Here is a 23,423-nt window from a genome sequence, read left to right on the forward strand (position 1 = left end):
AATGTAGTAGGTAATCACCAATTAATATGATTATGAACTTCTTCAATAAATTCATTTAAACTCCAGACTATTCATCGGACAAATGACTATGGATCTCCTCTCGCAATCAATAAATTAATTGAATAATCAATAAATTAAAAAAAATGAAATGATAATTTGATCAAAGAATCAATTAAAGAGATTTTCATTCCAAACGATTATTAGTTATTCTGTCATGTCAATATATGAGCCGATTCCGTATAATAAATTAAAATACTGCAGCATATTGCTGAACGATAAAAAATATAATTTACGGGTGCAAGTTCCCTAATTCAAAACAAAGTAACTGTGTCACGATAAGTCCTTTAATACATATTTATATTGTACGAGCATTAATTCAGCTCGATTGAGCTCGTCCTTTGACTTGCAAACTCAATTTGTTTTCTATCTGCGATCAAATATTTACCTTCATTTAATCTCCTGTGTCCATCTGATCTCCTGTTAGTAGAGCAGCATAAAATATTCAGCGATTATTGGGGATTAGTTGGTACGGAATGAACATCGCCCGCTAATATATTATTTAACTTTAATGTCAACAGTTGGCCGTAGGAATAAAGTGTGTGCTTAGCGACAGAAAGGGTTGCCGCTTCAATGCCCTTCGGAACAATAGAGGGCGGACATTTGTACAGCAGCCATGATGGGGTTAATGGGAAAGGATACTCAAAATGGGTTCGCGTGTCTTGAAAGCGGTTTTTTTTGCGTAATGTTTATTTTTATGCCCTAGTTAGCAGGCTATGTAGAATTTTTGACGACAAACGCAATTTTGAGAGGAAAATTAAACGTCAGTTAATGATTTTTCCCGTTTAAATAATTTGTTTAATGAATATCTTTTAATATACTTTGTAAAAAAAACATTCACAACATTTTTGGGTGTGTTCAAATCCTTGTTCACAAATCTGTGTTTTTTAGCTTTAAAAATATTTTTAATAAAATAATCTGGTAAAAATTATGTTTAAAGGTTTAAAATTATGTCCCAAGTTTGTAAAATAATTTGGTCAGGTTCTTGCATACATCTTAATAATAGGGTCTCAGCTAAATAAAAGCTTCCTCAAACCAACATACATGGCTAAAAAAACTTTTAAAATTTATGAGTAGTGAGGTTGTCAATCATGGGTAGAATGGTGAATGTTACACGTGTGTTGAGTGTAACCTCATGTGTATGTCATATAACCACCCTATGGCAGTAAGGTAAAAAGCCCTATAAATACCCAGAATTCCATTTTCTTTTTCATCTTTGTTGAGATGTCAAATGTAATAATTAATTTTTTTTTGCGTGAATTTGTTGCTTTTTTATTAATTTGAAGTCACAAAAATCTCCAAATTTTTCAGCTATCGATATTTTTAACTTTTGTTATTATTAAATTGTAAATCAAATTTTTATTTTTATTTTTTTTTTTTTATTGAATTAGGTACTATTATTTTTTCAAGTTTATGAATTTTCATGATTTTTACGTTATTTTTGTTACGTGTGATCATAATAATAATTTGAAATTATTATTTTTTTAAAATAATTTTTAAGATATATATTTTTTTTCAGAGTGAAACTTAAATTGGATAGATATTACCACAGTGTGAGTGCCCAATCGATTAATGAAACTTTTTCTGAGTTTTAACTCCGATCAAAGTCGCTTGGATTTCAAGGGTCATCGGTATTTTGTTTAAACTTGTATAATGTTTATACAACAATAAACAATCATCCAAATAAGACTAACAATATCCCAAAAAAAAAACAAATGTGTCAATGTGTATGTTTTGTAATTTCACTTGCGCGAGTACGTACTTTCAAAAGTCACCGATTATGAATCGAGAATGCGTCCATTTGGGTTATACTCCCCAGGAATGGACAACCGTCGGAGCGTTTTAATTTGATTAACCCTTTTGCGGATTACACGGGACCCAAATTGTATTTTTCACAACACCCCTATTGCGTCATTCTCTTACGTGACGAATACCACCAATATATGCAAATTACGTGTCCTTAGTGGTGGAAATAATTTAATAAGCGGACGGAATGACCAACATTATCTGTTATATCTAGGGAAAATGAGTTATGTTTTTGTAATTATAAGTAACGGGGTAAGTTGTTAATTGTGAATTATGAGCCGCTAGCAGATGCGGCATAGGTACTTCATTTTTTTGACATGATAATTATGGAGTTGAATGAACACCTATGAGTCTATGCAACGATAAATTAAGACTATTTTGTCTGATGTAATTTTAAAGTAAGTACCTATTATAAGAGTTATAAAGTAAATAAGTACTAATGATTGTTAAATAACGAAACGCAATACTAAGCAATTGTTAGAAAATGATTATAATTGGAAATCCAATATTTCAATAAAATAATAGAAGATTGAAAATTAAAATGCCTATTTTAGATGAGAAAAAAACGAAGCATTTTCTTTTGTATTATCTTTATCCTTAACATTTATAATTACAGTAATTAAATATTGTGTGTTCATACAATAAATACGTTGAAATAAAACTTAAGCATTAAAAGAAACGTAGATTTAATTTCGTTATATTTTTTAACAAATTTTAATGAACAACTTTTTGGGTGTGTCCAAATACTTGTTCACAAAATCGGGATTATCTCCAATTACAGGAGTTATTTTCATATAATTTTTTGACATCTCATCAAAGATGAAGAAGAATATGGAAGTCTTCCATATTCTTCTTCATCTTTGATGAGATGTCAAAAAATTATATGAAAATAACTCCTGTAATTGGAGATAATCCAGATTTTGTGAACAAGTATTTGGACACACCCAAAATGTTGTAAATAAATTATCTGGTCAAATTATAAGCTTAATAATAAAAATGAAAATGGTATTTTCTGGCGTTTCTCATGTGTGTGATTATAATCCAGGATTCGGATCTCACATACTAATATAAGAGTTTCTGCTTAGTAAAAAGCTTCTTTACATCTCACCAATAGATGTCTCTAGTGAAGTTTTAGTGATTCAAGAACAAAGTTTCTAAATTGGTTCATACATATAGAACTTCCAAGAATTTGAGTAGTGTGGTTGTCAATAATGGGTAGAATTGGTGAATGTTACACGTGTGTAAAGTGATCACTTAAACCATCCGATGACGGTCGTCAGCCCCGTAAATGCCCAGACTTCCTTATTATTCTTCATCTTTGATGAGATGTCAAAAAAAAAAAATATAATTTTAATGAATGTTTGCTATTTTTTTATACTCATTGTTATTTCATTTAAATTATTTACATTTTACATGAATCTATGTGTTCAACGCAAATGTAGATTGCTGGTTTTCATTATAATGCACCTTACATTATATTATTACTCGTATATGCACTTCGCAAACAAATTTGCTCACTTAGCTAAAAGGTTTCATTTTTAAAATATGGCTTGTATTATATTAGCATATTGTTATAATAAATTTTTCGTTTAAGAACATTTTTTAAATTAGTTTTGTTTTATGTGAATCATAATCTAATTAACATGAATGCCATATATGTGTAAGAACGGGAAGTGATGATTGCGTCGAATATGTTGTGGCTTCAAAATGTAATTATTTCTTAATGTGATAAAAGGTAACTTGAGCGTATCTTCATCATGTATTTGTACCTACTTACGACAATAATTAGAAAAAAATGCCTACATTATTTCAAACACAGTTAAATTGTATTCGTATGTATGAGGCGAATGTAATTGAAAAAAGGAGCAGAGAAAGATCGAGAAAAACTTGGCACGATCAGGCGTGCCAAATACTTGAAAGTGGTCAGGTTAGGAGTCGAAACAATCGGCGGGTATGTATGAGGAGATGCATGAACGTGGAAGAGGCGAAGAATTTTTGCAAGGACAGAGTGGTGTGATGGTTATTTTATTAAACTTTATTAGATATGATGTAATTATAATATGATGTAATTATAACATATTGTCCGCCTTCGTGGTGTAATGGCTACCGTGCTGGAGGTCCCGGGTTCGATTCCCAGGGGGGTGAAAATAAAAATGAGTGATTTTACACTGAAATATTTATTTAATATTACCCTGGACTGGTTCCTGAAGCGCAAGAGTGATCACCTTGCCTTCGTGTAAGTAATGATCAAGATAACACTGCGTCAATTCGATGCAGTGCCCTATGCACCATTGGGTGCGGATAAGGGTTATAATTATAATATTCATGTTCTCTTCATGAAAAACATGGCACGATCAGGTATGCCAAATACTTGAAAGTGGTCAGGTTAGAAGTCGAAACAATCGGTGGGAATGTATGAGGAGATGCATGAACGTGGAAGAGGCGAAGAATGTTTGCAAGGACAGAGTGGTGTGGCGTTCTATTCTCTCTGCCTACCCTTGAAAGTGGCGTGATGGTTAGTTAGTACGTTAGTTAGTTTTATCAATTTATTCAATTTTATTAGATATGATGTAATTCTAATATTCATGTTCTCTTCACACCTATGTCCTCTCTCTATCCTTACGTTAAGTTTATCTTCATTTGTTACTGTCACATTTGCATATGAAGAAGATTTCCTGTTGGTGAATAAAAATTGCGAACCCTCGACTACCCGGGGTTTGAGTAATGATAGTGGCGTACTTAGAGCGATGGGTGACATGCTGATTAAAAATAAAGTAAAAATACAAAATAAAAATGCAAAAATAATAGTTAATTATAGAACAGATGTTATCATCAATAAACCTGAATACTATATTATTATAAATTATTATTTTTTGACATCTCATCAAAGATGAAGAAGAATATGGAAGTCTGGACATTTACGGGGCTGACGACCGTCATAGGCTGGTTTATCTCACCAATAGATGTGTCTAGTGAAGTTCTAGTGAGTCAATAATGGGTAGAATTGGTGAATGTTACACGTGTGTAAAGTGATCACTTAAACCAGCCTATGACGGTCGTCAGCCCCGTAAATGCCCAGACTTCCATATTCTTCTTCATCTTTGATGAGATGTCAAAAAATAATATGAAAATAACTCCTGTAATTGGAGATAATCCAGATTTTGTGAACAAGTATTTGGACAAACTCAAAATGTTGTTATTATAAATTATATTTGAAGCACTAACTTTGTGATTTTCCATTTTATAGTTAAAAGTAACTAAATGATTTATAATATCTACCGGTTTCGAAGCTACCGCTTCTTTATAAAGACTGATTAATCAGTCTTATTTTTAGTGATTTTAAAACAGTTACATTTTTTTGAATACTTTATTATTAGTATATTAAATGTTAAGTCAAGTACTTTTATCAATACCACATAGGAAAAAAATATGTACATCTGTGTAAAATGTAAATTATTATTTTACTGTCTTAATCTTTATTTCAGTTAAGTAAAAAATCTGAATGTATGGCCAAACAAAAGAAAAAAATAAAAATTAGCAATGAATAGGAAAATAGGCGTTGCATTTCCGTAATAGTACTACCTTGTATAAGTTGTGTACTGGTAATATGTTCGAATCCCTTGAGAACACATTTTTTATTTTTTATTATTTTTATATTTATTTCATATATTTCATTTTTAATTATAACATAATACATTTGAAACATTTATACATATGGAAAACTTTTATATTTCGATTCGCTGTGCCTCTCCAAAAAAGAGACTGAGCTCTTGTGCTTGGAGAGGGACTTACACTCGTGGTTTAATGTTAAATAATAAATGGTATAATAGTCTTTTTTTATAAAGCGAGTTTTATATTTATAAATCAAATTTCTTGTAATATTTTTTTTTTGGATTGACTTGGATGGCATTAGAATTACATTTCACAACATATAAATATAATAAATTGTATTCTAACTTGATGCGAAGCCAATATTTCACATCTATCAAAATTACAACTCACAAACGGTAGGAATCCAACAACAGTGCATATAAACCTTTAAAACCCCGATGTAATTTGGATTTTCTACTATGGGTGGAATAAGCCATCCAAATGGCAAGTTATCAGCGAACGAATGCTCAGACTTCCACCTTCTTTCATTTAAAAACGATAAATGCTTCATTGCATTTGAGACAACCATAAAATTTACTTATATTTCTGTGAGCCTAAGCGGCTTATTATTAGAAATAGGTATCAATTTGTGGTAGAGTAGGTTCGAACCGAGAAACTCTGACTTAATCTGCGACACTAGCCACTGGACCACAACCCGACACAATAACATCCATTGGGCGAATAATCTAGTATCTGATGAAAAATAATCATTTAAATAAATTGTTTTTGTTTTACTAAAATGACAGGTATGCTCCCCATTGTTTGCTTAGTCACACGTTATTTCCTTTGTATGCAATGATTATAAGTATTGCATTGCAAAATCTGGTGAATTATACAAATCAAGAATAATGCACTTTGAGCACGCTAAATTATTATTACTTATTATGTTAATTGGTCGCGCTTCAAGTGACCGCACATATACTTAAGTGACCGCTAAAAATCCTTTTCAGAATTTGAATAATGTCCTTACAATTTTTTTGTTAATTAAAATTTGTACGCGTCCTCATTAATTCATAATTGTGCGTTTACAAAGACAGGATGCCAAAACTGCGCTTTATTCTAGAAGTATGTGCATATAATATGTATTATGAGATTTTTTGTGCATTATATGCGTATTCTGCAACGTTTTATGTGATTAAATATTCATTGATAAATAACTCACGTCACTAAAATCGTTTTTAGTTACGTGATTTATATTGGAGGTGAAATTGTTATCGTTATTTTAAAAAAATTTCTGCTTTATATTTTAAAATTCGCTGAACAATATCGTCATTCATTTTTTTGTCAACATTCCCAAATAATTGCAGATTTTTTTTCTCGAAAAATAAAAAAAATAAAACATTATATCAACAAGTTGAAGGAATATTTATTTTATTAAATGGAAATCATGGCTCTAAAATAATTGTGTTTAACAATATGGTTAAAAGTTTTAACGTAAAGACTCCTAGTACAAAGTAAAAAACTATTAATATATAAATGAGATATTGATAACACATGGAATCAAATGTTTTAACAACGTAGTATAGAAAATATTAACTTTACTTCTGTTTGTTTAAATACGAATATTTATTTTCGGTATTTCACTAACTTCCTGGCAATATAATCGACTACACGTTTCAAATGCCAAAGTCGTTATCTATAAAACGAAGCTAACTCGTTACTTTTTCATTGTTATTTCAGCGTTTCGATTGTTTGAACCGGTTATTTGTATTTAATGTGCTTCATTGTAATTTGAAGTAGTGGAAGATCGAGAAAAGCATGGCATGATCAAGTATGTAAAATACTTGAAAAGTGGTCAGGCCATGAATCGGAATAATTGTATTTATGGGGAGATGCATGAATGGTTGAGGCAAATATTGTTTGAGAGACGTATGAGAGAGAGAGTGGTATGGTGTTCGATTCTCCCTGCCTACCCCTACGGAGAAGCGGCGTGATAGTCATAAGTTCTCCTTCATTGTTACCCAACTGCGCTAAATTAATGATAACGTGAAAATAAAACATATTCGTAATAGAACCAATGTAAGCATATCGAAAAATCCGATTATCTCTTAAATAATATGGTTTATGAACAAATTTTCTTTGCGGGTAATTTGAATTTAAAATTTATGCAAAGAAAATCATTAAATTAGATATTTTCAGAAGGTCATATAAAATTAAAGTGTATCGTTTATATGTAGAGAAGACTAACAATATATAGAATGAAGAAAAAATAGATCATTAATTGAATTTTATTAAAATTAAACACTTGAATATACCACTTTATCGCGTTTTATTTTTATTTACGACTAGTTTCGAAAACGACAAATGTTTTCATCTTCTGGTACAAATTAAACCAGTTTTAATTTGTACCAGAAGATGAAAACATTTGTCGTTTTCGAAACTAGTCGTAAATAAAAACAAAACTCGATAAAGTGGTATATTCAAGTGTTTAATTTTAATAAAATAATCATGTCATTCCACAAAGTTAATGCCGAATCAATAAATAATATATATTTATGAGTATATGTAGGTACATATTAATACATATGAGTGTTTCTCCACCCCCATATTTACGCTCTTAATATTATTAATGCTCGTCTCATTGATGGCAATCATCCCAGGATGAAGATCATCTCGCTGCAGCATCCATCAGCACCCCACCCTGGACCAGTGTCAACCCCACGACTAAACAGTTTCCTGTTTTATTCCATTTCCTGAAGCGCTCCTCGTTAGCTCTGACAATAGATACATCCCTGATTGATTATGACGATTCGATATGTTGGTCGCTTGTGACAGTATGTAAATGTGATCGGACAAAATATATTGCGTGCATATATCACGCTAAGTTAGATTTGCTATACTTAAACCATATACATTCTTAGAAATAATGGAAAAAAAAACCCTTTTCTGCACTTCAATGGTGCATAGGGCACTGCTTCATATAAACACAGTGTTATCTTGAGCGTTTACACACGAAGGAAAGGTGATCAGCCCTCCGCTTCAGGTACCAGTCCAGGGTAATATTGAATAAATATTACAGTGAAAAAATCACTTATATTTATTTGACCCCCCTGGGAATCGAACCCGAGACCTCCAGAACGGTAGCCGAGCGTGCTGACCATTACACTACAGAGGCGGACAAATAAAATGATTTAATTTTTTTTACAATTCCATTTTATTTGACCAGTGACTGCGATTCATTGATTTAGCGGTAAAAACGAAACCCGGTCACTAGTCAAATAAAAGTGGAAAAAAACTACTTATTTGTTTTTATATTAGATAGTGTATATATAATAACATATGTATTATGTTAAAGGTATTAGCCGTCCAATAAATAAATAAATAAATATTAGTTTTAATATGTAAAATGTTATAATGTGTAAAATAAAAGTGAAAAAATTATATAGTTGTTTTAATATGTAAAATGTTATTTCACCAAAGTTAAAATCTAATAAAATCACTTATATTAAATTTAAAATATGTAAATTTCTTTGTTTTATTAATGCCGAATCAATAAATAATATAAATTTCTTTGAATTAAAATTTAAAAAAATTATTTTTTCCCCTCTTAATTTGAAATACGTAGTATGTGTATATTATAATATATATAAATTTAAACTGTTTATAAAAAAAAATGTTTTTTTTTCTAAATTTAAAATATGTTAATTAATATTTTAATTCAAACAGTTTTGAAAACATATTTTTTTGCTAAATATTTAAATGCTAAATAATAAAATTAATAAAAAAATTAGGCGGTACTTTTTAACGGACTTGGCTTTGACCCTAAACCAGAGACATATACGTATATATATATATATATATGTATAATCCTAAGATTGTATTGAATAAGTATGCAAATGTACATACTTATTGATCGTACTTATGAATAATGATGACGTAAGTGACAGAGCTCACGGTGATGGAAGTTATTCCTGTATTAGAAAAAATGGAGGAGGAATAGTAGGTATGAAAAGGAGAATAGTAGATATGATAAGGGCACTCGTGGTTGCATACCCTCACTCATAATGGCTTTTGCAATAGGTACTGCAAGTGCGTCATCTGAAAAAACAAAAATTCATACTAGACTTAGAGTTGTTCAGCTTATATGTGGAAATCCTATGCACTATGCAAGCTCATACAATGCGTACAATGCACAAAGCTCAAAATGCATTGTGCACATTGTGACGTAATGCACACACACTCTTTAGTTCCGCTTTCCGGTTGATTGTCTTCCGGTCTCTAGTCCGGTATTTAGGTCCATGATCGAGCAGAACGATTAAGCGTATTAATTGTTTGTTCGAATGATGTTGGTTTTTCTATTGAATGTTTTTTTTAATGGTTACTTTACTTGAATTAAAATATTTATTTTAATTTATATTTTACGTGGAATACTACTGTAGTGATAATAAGAAATAAATAAGATGTCATTTTTTAAGCAAGAGCTCTAACTAATCCAAAATTTAAGTGGGAAATGAGGTATTTCATTTATGCAATAGTACAAGATTAAATTAACTTTTTTTATGAGACTTGTAAGTAGAAAAATGCAATTAAAGTATTGAGAAAGCCTATCAGTTGTGTTTAAAAAGAAACATATCAATTTTAAAATAAAATTTATAAAAAAAATTATTCGGTATAATATTCTGGTAAATTTAAGGAGGGTTTATTATAAAATAGAATTTAAGCTTTGACACTTAAAGTAAAATTGAAACTAAAGTGATAATTGTTAATTACTAATCTATATACGCTCACTATGTGAAGCATATGGAGTCCGATAACTGCCTCCAGGGTCTTTTGTCAACTGCCACCTTTTATTTTTTTAAAAGAACAACAGATGTTCTCATCAACAGGTGAAAATCCAAACTGTGTTTGGAAAATACTTTACATTTTCATATTTTGCTGAGAACATTAGTAGTTGTGTCTACAGTATAAAATTTAAAAGTGCTATAATACAAGCTTAGTATTACTATTAAAATCGTTATGTTATTCCACAAGGTTCATTAAAAATAAATGAATAAAATAAAATAACACTCTCGTATTTCACTTTGTGTAATACTACTTAAAAATACTACCGTAGAACGGGGCTTCTTGAAATTTGATGTTACTTGAGCCCAGAACATTTAAAAAAAAAATTGTATTCGGTGTACAATAATGAACGTATTGACATGATTCTTTGTTTCCCTGACAGGTGAAACATATAATTACGATACTTTGATCGATACCACGATCTATTTTTTTTTGTACTGGGCTCAAGTAACACATCAAAGTTCAAGTACTTAGTTCTGCGGTACTTCATGTCCTTAAATTTCATGACTTTAATGACTTGACTTGAAACTGTACAACAAAAAACATAAATATAAAGAAAATAAACCCTTGCAGAAGTCGAATGCAGTGCCTAATATTGCCATTGAAGCACGTTTTATTATATTTTCTTATAAAAATAGGTGCATTATATGTGGAGAAAATAAAACTGTACATGGGATTGCAATGTCAACTAGATTCTGCAGATAATTCAGTTTGATTGATCGATATCATCAAATTCCCATCAAAGTATTAGACATTTATTTTGTGCTTTTAGCGTAGACATTACAAAATGTTATATTTTCCCCATTTCGCTACTTTATCACGGACATGCGCCAGTTTGACAGAGTTGGACAAAATGATGCATTGAAAATTATGTATTACGCATCGCTGGAATTGATAACTTTGGTATTTTTTCACAAAAATATCTAATATTTTTATTCGATAATAATATTATGATTGTCACACATTGAATGTCAGAGAAAAAGCAAAACTTATATCATCCTAATCTACCAAACACATCATTAAATTTTTTTTGCTAAAATATGATTATATTGAAGTACACATAACGTACTTCTTTTTACAATGATTTATAAAATATTCAAAATTATTATGATTATTATAATCACCTACATTAAGGTATATTTAAAAAATTTAAAAGGCAAAAAGCCTTTTAAATTTTTTTATTTCATTGATAAATAAGTAAAAAAATCACATTTAATTAATCAAGAACTTCTAAGTTTTATTTTCTCTGATTTTTGATAAAGGAATTTAATCTGATGTAAACCTACATACATATATATATATATATATATATATATATATATATATATATATATATATATATATATATATATATATATATATATATATATATATATATATATATATATATATATATATATATATATATATATATATATATATATATATATATATATATATATATATATATATATATATATATATATATATATATATATATATATATATATATATATATATATATTTATAAATATATATATATATATATATATATATATATATATATATATATATATATATATATATATATATATATATATATATATATATATATATATATATATATATATATATATATATATATATATATATATATATATATATATATATATATATATATATATATATATATATATATATATATATATATATATATATATATATATATATATATATATATATATATATATATATATATATATATATATATATATATATATATATATATATATATATATATATATATATATATATATATATATATATGTGTGTACCGTCATGTATATTCCTTAAAGCCATGGGTTTAAGGAAGTGATTATTTATCATTCATCGTTCACTTTGTGTAATACCACTTGTTTTCATGACTACCGGTTTCGGAATAATCATTCCACTATCGGGTCAAATGTAGACTTAAGCGACTAATTAATAATCACATTTTGATTGCTTTATCTTCTTTCCCTTCCTTTGAAGAATAATAATAATAAATAAAAATAAAATAGTTTTATAAAAATAGAAGACCTTAAAATTTTTACTATAGAATACACTTAACCTGATGATGAAATGATAATTCTGAAACCGCTAGTCATGAAGTATTGTTTTTAAGTGATATTACACTAAGTGAACGATGAGTGATAATATGATATTATTATTATTGTAACCCTTATCCGCACCCAATGGTGCATAGGGCACTGCATCGAATTGACGAAGTGTTATCTTGATCATTACTTACATGAAGGCAAGGTGATCACTCTTGCGCTTCAGGAACCAGTCCAGGGTTATATTAAATAAATATTGCAGTGTAAAATCACTAATATTTATTTTAACCCCCCCTGGGAATCGAACCCGGGACCTCCAGCACGGTAGCTAAACACGCTGACCATTACACCACGGAGGCAGATATTAAAGATATTATTACAATACCAAAAAAAAAATACAATGCTTTTAATATACAAAACAGCGAAAATATCTTTAATAGTTTAATTCTTGTAAGTACGACTATTTCATATTTAAAATTACTATACGCGTACCCAAAAACTACGTATTTTCAACATTCAGGTTTATGAATATAAAAAATATCTAAAATATTGAATCAAAAACTCCCTCATTTAACCGGGAGCGTATCGATGATTGAAAAACAACACAGACTAATGAAATTACCGGCCAGTGGCCGTTACCCGCTGTGCAGTCGCCTGCATTACCGGCCGGTTCGTTTTTTCTCTGCCGACTAAAAATGGAGGGAAAAGTGACGTATGAAAAGCAATATGGCCCCCGGCCGCGGGAGGAAATGTCAACGGAGGATTAAGTGACCAACATTACGGTAGGACAGTTCGGAAAAGGTCATGTCAAAAGGTTTCTCAAACACTTTATGGTTAAAAAATAAAGGAAAAGAACTTACAATTTTACAGTTATGATTTGAACACATTTTTTGGATTTATTTTCAAGCTTCACAAGAATTGTATTATGTATTTAATATGTTTGTATTTCCTACGCATTAAACTGACATGACAAATATAAAAAAAAATATATAAAATATTTTCATTTTCAATTATATATTTTTATTAAGAAAAATAACATATGTGAACAAAAAATCATACTATTACCACTGACCCCTAACTGTATTAACTTTTGCAAATTTAAGTTAATCATTATGAAAAAAGTGATCCTGCCCAGTAATATTAAATAACTATTAATGTAACGATATAATACTTGTATTAATTTAACCCCTCCAGTATGGTAATTTTAAATAGATATAAAAGATTTTCTTAAATGTTTTCCGCAGATACTTTGTGGCACATTTGAAAAACTTTATGAAATTAATTAACTTTGTTTTAACCACTTATTTATTAATGCAATTTAACCTACTGGTTTCGGCAAGAACCTTGTCATCATCAGGGTTTATTTAATTCTTAAACATTAAAAATATTAATGAGAGTATTCTCACCAAAAACTTCCACACACATAGTAAAAAAATCCAAAAAAATAATCCTATAAATTTTGAGTGAGTGGAAGTTTTTGGTGAGAGTATTTTAACGTTTTGTAGGATTGTAGGTTCTTGTCGAAACCGGTAGGTTAAATTGTATTAATAAACAAGTGGTTAAAACAAAGTTAATTAATTTTATAAATTAACAATTTCATCTTGGTCCTCATTTGATCTGATAATGAAAAGATTATTCCAAAACCTGTAATCACGAAATTGTATTTTTAAAGCGGTATTACCCAAAATGAACGATGAATGATAAGGAGAGTGTTATATTACCATGCTTCAAAGTTAACAATGCTTTTGATATACAAAATATAAAATTGCATTATTTCTAACCCTTTTGAAAATCTTGAAAAAATCGATGGATCGTTTTTCTTGTAGAGGAAAATGTATTTATCAATTATTTTAATTAGTTAAAAAAATTATTAAAATAATCCAATAATTTTTTATGTTTTTTTTTTATGAAAGCTTCTATTTGATAGCGCCTCAAAAGAATGTGTGTTTATTTATTTAACGAGATAGAGAAGAAAAAAAGGAATCGAGTGAGTTTTCACCCCATTGCGTGGAATTTAAAGGGAGCCCGTGAGGGTTGCCCGAAAGTGGGTGGCAAACGGGATGAGGGATGATTAATAAGTAAGGCCTCGTGAAAGGGAAACGGATAAATGAACACATCCGTTCCGAATGAGGACACACGTATAAAAAACTAAGATAAATCGGTGAATTGTGTATGTTTTGTATGTAAATGGTTAATTTCCCCGATTTCGTATATTTTTGAATGACTGAAAAGTACCATTAGATATTCACTTATTTGCATTACATTGCAATATATTTTGAAGGAGATTTTTATTCCACCGTATATTGCAGATCTATATCACACTTGTGTAAGGGATATGTTTTTTTTTGCAAACAACTAGTTGTACCCAAACACGCGTTGCTATGTTTCAATCTAGTCAAATGAATAAAAATATAGAAAGCACACATTTTCACTATGTATAATATCGCAACGCTTGTGAAGCAGTGGAAATAAATAAATCTTTGAAACAATTATCCTATTTAAAAAAATGAGAATGCTAAATAAAAGTAGCTGTCAAGAAGCAAGCTGTATGCCATGAGTAACGTTTAGTATTGCGTGTGTTGCTGTTACATTTAATGCCATTAAGGGTCAAAAAAGCAACAACAAAAAACTATTATCCTAGGTAAAAATACCTGTCACAGGTAACACATACGTATTCGAATCCAACAATGCAAAAATTTCAAGATGTAATTGATGAATATTTTGTGGAAACTCTAAATTTTAACATTCACATTTTTATTTGTGTAACACGTACGTATTCGAATCCAACAATACAAAAATTTCAAGATGTAATTGATGAATATTTTGTGGAAATTCTAGATTTTAACATTCACATTTTTATTTGTGTAACACGTACGTATTCGAATCCAACAATACAAAAATTTCAAAATGTAATTGATGAATATTTTGTGATATGATTTTTATTTGTGAATATTTACTGAACAATTTCGTAATGAGTTTGATAACTGTACAAACAACGGGTAGCAAAAACATAAAACTAAAATTATTTTTATATTGGTGGATATTGAGTAAGTTTGTTTACATGCATTATTTTTTTTAGGTTCATTTTCCTGGTGTAAAAATAGTGCAAGACGGTAAAAAAGCGTATTCCCTCGATTTCTGACCCTCCCGCGTAACAACATTACTTGTCTTTATATCCTCGATAAGTACATAAATATGCCTGTAGAGAAATCGCATCGATGTTTTGTTATTTGATAAAGTAGGTTCTGGCTACCCACTTAGACACGTCTGTCATAGGTCCCCTGCAGATTGGAGTAAGTGGCGCCTCGTCATCATTGTAATTCCTAACCATAAATATAAAAAAATTGTAAATATACCATTTTTTATTATAATATTTATGCATAATCACAAATAACAAAAAATAAGTTATTTTTGAAGCTGATAATTATGCAATAACATGATACTTAAGATATTTATTTATTGATTTGGCGTTTAATATGTAGAACTCAAATTTTATCAAACTTAGTAGACTCAAAAAATCTGTGTTTGATTTAAAATTAATACATTAAAATATAATTAAAATGATACTTATGATCTTGAGATAGCAGTTCTACGGTAGCACTAAGTCGCTGTTTAGAGCGGCTGAGGATAGAATAAGAATTGATATGATAATTGTTAAGGCCCAACATACAATAAATCGCAATAATTTTTTAAACCCAGGTAACATTTTACGTAATTATTTTTTTTTGCTGAAAATCCCGTTTTTTTATTTATATAACCTTTCTAATTCGTCACTTTTGGGATTGGGGGAGTAACTAAAATAACAAAATACGCTGTTCTTATTATTGAAAAAGAGGAATACAATAATAGTCATATCTTTTAATAAAAATAACATTCTGTAATTTGAAGAAATATATTAATTTAAGGGAAAAAACTAATGTGGTTTTCTGTATTTCATTGCATTTTCTATATAAAAGAATGTTCCGTTTGTTTTTCAAAGGCTTTTATAAAAAATAAAAAGTAAAAATATTTTCCACGGCAATGTCACTTCCATCCAGGAGCGCAGAAACACAAAGCAGTAATAGCGGTTGTAAAACAAACGGACGGCAAATCATCCGAATGCCCGCGGACGGTCAAAGCGAATAAGTCATCTCTATAGCTGTCTATACGTTTATCGCATGACATCAAAAGCTCTCTACGTCTTTATGTTCTCCTGGTATCATAACGCCGAGAGGGACGCGGACGTCACAAGTAGAAACGTGCTCAATTCGGAGCAATTTCAGCTTTGATTTAAAACAGTTGTTTGTGATAATTTAATGATACAAAGGGAGAAAATAAAAAGATTTTATGTTTCAATTTTTTTTTTTTATGTAAAATTTGGTAGAGGATTACATTAATAATATAGGTCGTTTTAAACGTGAGAATTTAAACAAATGCACTAAAATAAAATATATTTTTTTGTTACAAATTATCAATTACATATTTAAAAACGCCGTAAGAGTGTAAGAAATGGAGACTCTAAGGAGCATATCTGGCAAAAGTCTACTAGTTAGAATAAAGAACAGCAAGATAAGAGAAATATGCGAGTTTGAATATGTTGTTAGTTGGGGAAGGCAACGAAGAAGATAATGGTATGCGCATGTGGGGTGAATGGAACTATCCGAACTCCCCCACATGTGTTGCTCTACCAACCCCATGGTAGACGACTACCAGACAGACTACCAAAGGGATGGATTGACAGCTAATCACCCTTAAAAACAGGTTACAAGGCCTACTCCTACAAGCATAAGAATAAGAAGAAAAAGAAAAAAATGATCTTCGCATTAAAAAAAAAATAGAACATTCGTTTGCATTATTTTTCTTCTCTTTTTAGAAGATTAACAAATGTTTGTGTGTTCTTGTTTACGACATTAGAAGATTGAGTTAAATAAACCAGGATGTTAAAGATCGAAAACGATTTATCAAGGTTTTTTTTGTTTATCCAAACGAAATTGGACATTTGTTAGAGGAATAGGGTCAGGGAGGCAGGACAGTAAAGGAGATAAAATGAATTTGTAAGAAATAAGTTACAGCCCCCAGGAGTAATCGGTAGGGAGTAGAGAGAAGAGAGATATCAGGAGGTCAAGGGATGCAAGAGATCACGTCCTCGAGGCATTTATCAAAGCTCAGCTCGAGATCGATTAAAAGACAACTTGTTCAAAAATACAGATTATTTGTATTAATAAAAGTCTAAAATGGCATTAAGATGATGTCTACAAATTTCGTTTTTCTTTTATGATTTTGCAATAAATGTTTTTTTTTCCTCTAGCAAGTCGGATTTTAAATGAAGAAATTTTTATCATTATTCCTCATTTTATTTAATGAATTAATTCGGCAGTCATAATCATTATGCCACCTCCCCGCAGGGCTACGCAGAGAGAATAGAACACCATACCAATCTGTTTTGTAAACAATTTTCGCCTCTTCGAAATTCATACATCTCTTTGAAAATACATACCCGCCGATGACCAAGTATTTGAAATACTTGATCAAACGAAGTTTTCTTTGGTCTTCGTCTCGATGGGGTTTCATTTGCTTTAACTGATTTTCTATTTTAATCATTATTTTTAAAATATTTACTCACATAAAAGTATTAACATACTTTTAGAGAATATCTTTTTCATTTAGATTTGTTTCGTGTTCCATTTGTGAAGTACGGTAGTGGAATGTATGACCTCATGTTTTTTTACATGATTGAAATAATTTAAATATATGATTATAAAAAATTGCAAATATGTGCATAGATGTTGATTTCCTGTAACAATATGTTTCGAAAATATTTTCACGGTGATTTCCAGTAAGTGCTCGAACTGAATGCATAAACGAATCAAAGATACACGTATAATCCAATCCTTCGCATCCAATAAGACGGTCCAAATTCAATTGATCTCGACTATTAGTTACCAAAGTTGGACCTAATGAAGCGTTGAGCTGAATAAATTGAACAAGTTTCTCCCTTCCTTGGTCAGTTTGGGGCTAAAAGTCAGTTTACACAATTCATTCGGGAGCTTTTACAAGCGCGTAAAGGCGTAGAGTGGGGTGACTTTGAACCCACTTTAAGCTCGCTCGGAATGTGTTTTTAACAGTTCGCTACGTTAGCTTTTTACCGGATGACTAGTTGTTTTCGTAAATGCTTTCGAGATTTTCGAAATGATGTTATTTTGGGGTTGGGTTAGTTGTAATTTGATTTGAAGTGATACTAACGGCTTCAGACAGCTTGTGGAACTGATGACTTGATGATTTTGAATGAGATAAAAAACTTTTTACTTCAAAGTGTTTTTTTATTTCGTGTGCAATTTTTTACTTGCGTGAAATTTTATTGATTTGTTGTTCACTTGAATTATTGTCGGGCTCTGTTTTGCAATGGTCAGCACGCTCGGCTACCGTTCTGGAGGTCCCGGGTTCGATTCCCAGGGGGGGTCAAATAAATATAAGTGATTTTTTTCTCTCTAATATTTATTCAATATTACCCTGGACTGGTACCTGAAGCGGGGGGCTGATCACCTTTCCTTCATGTAAACGATCAAGATAAAACTGTGTTAATATGATTCAGTGCCCTATGCACTATTGGGGTGCGGATAAGGGTTAGAATTGAATTGAATTATTACATAATGTGACTGGTCTTTAAAATAATTATCAATGTAACTGACAATCCCCTTTTTCGAATCGTCATTCATTCGCTCTACTCTTAAACCAACTCTTAAAACCTTTAAAAATATTCAAATTTCCTTTTTGATTCGTCATGCATTTTTGCACACAATCTTCTAAAAGGTCGCATTCCAACAAATAAGTAGAGTAACATATTATATGTAAGAATTATATATTATATTCAGAAATCATTTCTGAAATTGATTATTATTAAGTTTCGCTTGAAATTTTTATTTCTTATTGAATAAAACAAGTCTTTGTGAAATGAACCAAACTATTTAATTAACTATAATACTGCTTCCCCACAGGGGTAGGCAGAAAGAGTGGATTACTGATATTATTTTTTTAAAATTTCTTTTCAATTTTATGGAATAATCCGCATAGCCTATATTTTTAGAGGCTTGTCTGCTGGTAGACTACAGTAAGCACAGGGAAAGTAAATGTAAAAAAATGTCAATTGAAAACAAATCTTTCTTGTATGTATTTTGTACTTTTGGACGCCAGTTTCGCCGTCGACGTCTACCCAACTACGCCACGGCGCCTGTCAATATTTTGCCTGCAATATTAGACTCTCATATTTCATTATATATTTATTTCTATATTTTTACTGTATGTGTAGCAATGCATGGAGATATTAGCATGGACAATGTTATTTCCGCGATAAGGCTTTGCCCAATAAATAATGCAATATTTTGAAGCGATATATCATACGTTGGTTGAGTAAAATGACAGTGGAAAAAGGAATATGTTTCCAAGGAAGTGAGTAAGGTTTATTGTCGATTAGGGAATTGATGGAGAGAGCCACTGGTCACTGCGGGGCGATCAATCAATGTTGCATTTTATTTATCCGACTCGAGGGACCGAAGTAACATTCTACAGGAAACGTGTACCGCATTAGTGGCAATATTGAATAGACTTAGAATATAGTCTTGTCTATTCAATATTAAGTCATAAAACAATAATAAAAAAAACATAGCTGCGAAGTAAAAACTAAGGAATATTGGTGGTGTCCGATGGTGCATAGGGCACTGTATCATATAAACGCAGTGTTATCTTTATCGTTAACACATGAAGAAAAGGATTTTTTAAGAAAAAAAACCTCGCATATAAATTGCAACTTAATTTTCTTTGAACCCAGTTAACATTAAAGTTGATTGAGTTTTTTCTTAAAAAATTGAATTTGTATTAAAAAAAATATTTTTCTTCGAAATAAATAAATTATTTTGAAAAGAAAAAAAATTTGAATGGTAAGGTGTTAGTTCTAAAAAATAAAAACAAAAATCCAATATATATGTATTTAAAAAAAAATCAGAAACTGACAACAGGCTCTCAGTGCAGCCAGATGCCCAATGAATTCTATTATAGCGAGTATAGCATTAATAAACTTCATCTATAATAAACTATGTAATATTTTGCTAATTTAATATTATGCTAAAATGCTGCACTATTCTATTTTTGCAAAAAATCTTTGCCTCTTTCACGTTCATGTCTCTCCTTGTTTATTATTTCGACTTCCTGACTTGACCACATTCAAATATTTGAAGTTAAAATTTTCCAATTTCTTTTTAATTTTTTATTAATATTATATAATGAAGATAAACCAAGACAAAATAAAATAAATATACCATGGCTAAATGTATATGGCAAATATATAAATATGTTGTCCGCCTCCGTAGTGTAATGGTCACATAGTGCATGCTCGGCTACCGTTCTGGAGGTCCCGGGTTCAATTCCCAGGGGGGTTTAATAAATATAAGTGATTTTTTCACTCTAATATTTATTCAATATTAAACTGGACTGGTACCTGAAGTGGAGGGCTGATCACCTTTCCTTCATGTGTAATCGATCGAGATAACACTGCGTTTATATGAAGCAGTGCCCTATGCACCATTGGGGTGCGGTAAGGGTTTTATTATTTTATAAATATGTTCACAAATATATAAATATATATGGCAAAAGAAATCAATTATTTTTTTAGCGTCATATAAATATTTAATATCTCAATTAATTCACTTTTTTTGTAACGAAATGCGTAAATTTACTTCGTTTAAGCAATATTACTATCGGCTCGATTTGGAAACAGGTATGTGAATATTAATTGTGTCAACAATAAACAATATACATACAATATTAGGTTTACCTTTGGTGATGGGGAAGCGAATAACAGACGAGCTCATCATAATATATGATCCACAAGTACCCAGGATCATTTTATATTAAATAATTTCATATCAAATGATCCTTTACGAATACGGAATGAGCCTTTCATCCCCTATTCAAATTGAGAAGGAGCCAAAACATTCAATTTGCATACTCCCGTGTGAATGTATTTTCCCTAATTTTTGCTTATTTTTTTGGCGGTGAATATTATCATAAAACGCTCTGGTAAACACATCTCTGCAAAAGGCATTTTTTATATCATTCTATATTCCTTGTGTAGCCGATAAAAAATAAACATATCGTTTTGACAGGTGGTATTAGTGAATCGTTTATTAACCATAATAATTTGTGTCATGGGAATTTGTATACCTGTATTATTATTTTTTAATTGATTTGGCAGTCACCTAGTGAAAGGATGTTTCTCCCAGTGTCAAGGTTTATTTGAATTAATTTTTGACATCTCATCAAAGATAAAGAAGAATATGGAAGTCTGGGAATTTACGTGACTGACGACCGTCATAGGCTGGTTTAAGTGATCACTTTACACACGTGTAACATTCACCAATTCTACCCATTATTGACAACCACACTACTCAAATTATTGGAAGTTCTATATATATGAACCAATTTAGAAACCTTGTTCCTGAATCACTAGAACTTCACTAGAGACATCTATTGGTGAGATGTGAAGAAGCTTTTTACTAAGCAGAAACTCTTATATTAGTATGTTAGGTCCAAATCCTGGATTTCAATCAAACACATGATAAACGCCAGAAAATACCATTTTCATTTTTATTATTTAAGCTTACAATTTGACCAGATAATTTATTCACAACATTTTGAGTGTGTCCTAATACTTGTTCACAAAATCTGGATTATCTCCAATTGCAGTAATTGGAGAAAATCCAGATTTTGTGAACAAGTATTTATTTTAATTTAGAAAAAAAGTTTAAATGCGTTTCGTTTTATCATTTTAGAGATTTTGACCGTAATTCTAGAGTAAGGATCTAAAAGAATAGTAGATACTTAGGTGGGGAATTGAATTCATTCGTTTATAGGAAGTTCATTATGCTTAATTCATTCATTAAGCTGTTATAGAAGTTCTCTTTCTCTGTTGTGAGACATTGGAATAAAGTATAGTTCGCATTTCCTATATCTTGTCCACATTCGCGATATAGTGATTTAACGTACTTTTTCTTAAATAGATTAATGGGAATACTCGTGGAATAATTATATCTGTAGACGCAGAATACTGTGTTACAATATATTTATAAAATAAAAAAATATGAGTAGGTTAATATATATTATACTATTTTCCTCAATTAAACCACAGTGTAGCGCCCTTGAGGTAGAATTTTGCGATAGTGGCGCTGTGTGAATTTTGCAAAAATATTATTTTCTTTACGTAAATAAATACAGAAATTTAAACGATAAAAAAATACAATTTTAAGATTATAATTTATATTTGAAGCACTAAATTTGTGATTTTCCATTTTATAATTAAAATGTAACTTTGTTTTAAAATCACTATAAATTTTAAATTAAAAACACATATTTAAGATTTTTCCTAGCCTGATATATTAACGATTTTTGGCTTGCCTCAACGATGTGATGTCATTTATATAACTTAATTACAACTTAGCATCACGCCGCTTCTCCACAGGGGTAGGCAGAGAGAATAGAACGACACACCACCGTCTTTGCAAACAATCATCGCCTTTCCCACATTCATGCATTTTCTCATACGTATCCTCCGATTGCTCCAACTCCTGACTTGACCACACTCAAGTAATCAAATACTTCAGGCCAAATTTTCCCCGGTCTACCTCTGTTTCTCTATTACCGAATACATAAAACATAATTTAATGAACGATTCACTGAAATTCCGTCACTGGTTAATATTTTAAGCGCCGGTTGTCGAGAAGGTCCAGCTACCAGGACGTCAGAAGTGGTGGTAGACCAACTAACCGCTTGTTTGTTCAGATCCTCGCTCCAAATATTGAATTGTTTAATCAAGCGGTAGTTTGCTCATAATTAATGTGCACTTCGGTCGGTATTAGTGTGCTTAGCGAATAGTTACCGATGCAATTATTACCATATTATCTGACTGAGGAAGCTCAAGCATAGTTACTAGTGTTTGGTTATGTACCATATTCAATAATGTACCGCGTTTTGAATTTCTTCGAAAATTAAAAGGAAATTTTAGTTTGATGTTAACCTACCTGA

Source organism: Brachycentrus maculatus, unplaced genomic scaffold (genome assembly GCF_059751285.1).
Source record: "Brachycentrus maculatus isolate JH-2025_06_01 unplaced genomic scaffold, ASM5975128v1 h1tg000173l, whole genome shotgun sequence".
Taxonomy (NCBI): domain Eukaryota; kingdom Metazoa; phylum Arthropoda; class Insecta; order Trichoptera; family Brachycentridae; genus Brachycentrus; species Brachycentrus maculatus.